Raw genomic sequence first — 2,407 nt, 5'->3', positions numbered from 1 at the left:
TTCCATGCTGGGACACAGCCACTGCGCTGTCTCTTGAGCAGCTCAGGTGCTGACTAATCCACCTGGAAACAGGTGATGAACGCTCAAAAGCGGCACCCAAAGCACAGGCAAGAGTCACTTTGCATTTACAATCACAGCCACAACGAGTCCCAGCCACTTAACTCAGCGGCAGGGACAGAAAGCTGCAGGCAGCGCTGGCCTCAGTCAGCTGGATAGATTGGATGGGTTGCTGCTCCGTCTCAAGTTGACTCGAGGCATCTGAGGGCAGCCACAGAACTCCCTTGCTCTCCGTGCCTACTGCAGATCAGCTTCTTCCTTGGATGAAGAGGGAGCCGATGAAAGCCAATTTCCCTTTGTGCTCATGGCGAATAATTTGGAGAATTCCCCTTGTTTACTCAGAACTGTTAATGATGCGTCAGAAATTACCTCCGAGATTGTAATTAAAGAAAACGGCAGAAGAGAGAGACAGACACACACACACACTGCCTCATCACAGCTTCAGCTGCAAGTCTTCAAGTGCTGGAGCAGACAGCAGCCTCCCCACCGCCCCAAGCCTGCAGAAGGACTCCCAAGAGTCCTTTCTAAGTGGCAGAGGCCCAGGGGTGCACAGCCCCCACCCCCTCCTCAAGCTCCTCTTCAGCTCCAAAGAAAGCGGCAGCAGCGCTCTGGGCATCCAGGAGCTGGCGAGGCCATGAACCCGACTGGAAGCCATCAGGAAATGAGTGAGAAGCTCAGCCCCCTTAAAACCATTTTGGAAGTGGAGCAGCTGACCTAGAAGAGTAATTAAGCTCTCAGTCATCGCTGAAATGCAGACACCCACATGCATCCTCTCAGTCAACCCCCTGCTAGCCTGACCTCGGGGCTTGGCGTCAGATGGGGCTGGAGAGAAGCACAAACAGCCCTTTCCCGTGGAGAAGGAGAGGAATTCGATTCCTTCTCAGTTACAGGAGGGTGCCTGGACTGCCCAATTACTCAGGAGTGACCGCTATGGAGAGGCAGCTGAGAGCTGCTTCCCCAACAACTCCCTCTCCACTCAGTCCCAAGGCCAAATCCTCCAGCTTTGCCTCGTGGAGCTTTTCCACAGGGTGAGCAAAGCTGCTTGTGCCAGGAGAGCAAATGGGGGTCAGGCAGGGGAATCAGCTCAGCCAAAAGCAGCCAGCTGGAAAAAAGCCAGAATGCTGTCCCCTTTCTCCACCTTAGCCAGCAGCTTAGTTCATCTAGGACCCATTTCAAGCCTTGAATTAGGAGAGTGGTGCAAAGTTAAAATCCTTTGAGGCCCAAATTGAAGGTAGAGAAAGGAAGAACAATCTGGCTTGAGCTCATGTTCACAACCAGCAGCTGTCTGGGTGTGTAGGAACTGTGGGGCTGTGGCAGGTTGGAAGGGTCTTTGTACTGGTAGACCCTGGCCATGACCAGACAGTGCTCCATGAGTAAGAGACAAGAGTTCGGGTCTCTGGCCAGGATGCATTTGGACTACTGCTCCACTATTTATCTGCTCATCTTTGGTGTGGAAATAATTGAGATCAGTCTTGAAGTCAGGCCATAAGCTCGTGTTCCTGGTAGTGTGGCAATGAAGGCTGTCTCCACTCCCATTCTCAATATTTCTCTATCTGGAGATGACTTAAACCTCTTAAACCCATGGAGCAATTCTAGGTGAGCCTCACAGCCCCTAGGCCATGCTAACCATCTGACTCCAGCAGACTTTTCCCTTGAAAACAGCTTCTTGGAGGCAGGTATCCTGTAGCTAGCAAGTGTAATAAGCACTTGATTTCTGGCAGCAGTTTGGCCTTCTCACGAAAGCAAACCCTACAGCAGGTCAATCCATGCTGTCACTGCCTGACAAGCAGACTGGGATGGCAAGACACAGTGCACCAGGCCCTGTGGTCAGCAAAACAAGCTCATCTTCCCCTTTGGCCAAGCACAGGCCACCATGGAGCAGAGAGTGTGGTGACAGCACTTCCCCAAGTGTTTTACCTGAGGAAACCACAAGCCCCCCATTCATGTCACCAATGCCACAGTACAACTATAGCAAAACAAGATCTGCCCCTACACTGATGGCTTGGTGGAGATCCCATGAGACTTGGGGATGTGTGTGATGCTGAAAGCAAGGGGGAAAATGCACTTACCTGAGAGCCAGGGGGAGTTTGACAAGTAAAAGAAATCACTGAGAAACCTTTTGGTGATGCTGCTTCCCCAGGGCCTGCAGTTGGTCTCCAAGCTCTGGGCATGGAACCCTCTCCATCACAGGTATGCCAAGCTCTTGCTACCACTCAGCTCCAGAGTGGGATCATCAGCTCCAGAGACCAGGGCAGCCCACACCCAGTAACTCACATCCAAGCTTGCACTGAGATCTGAGATCTGCTCCAGCAATTCTTTATTGGACAAAACTGTATGCAGGCACAGGGTG

The sequence above is a fragment of the Dryobates pubescens genome, chromosome 4, assembly GCF_014839835.1.
Source record: "Dryobates pubescens isolate bDryPub1 chromosome 4, bDryPub1.pri, whole genome shotgun sequence".
NCBI classification, from domain to species: Eukaryota; Metazoa; Chordata; class Aves; order Piciformes; family Picidae; genus Dryobates; species Dryobates pubescens.
The sequence above is the reverse complement of the archived record's forward strand: the minus strand, read 5'-3'. Positions refer to the sequence as shown.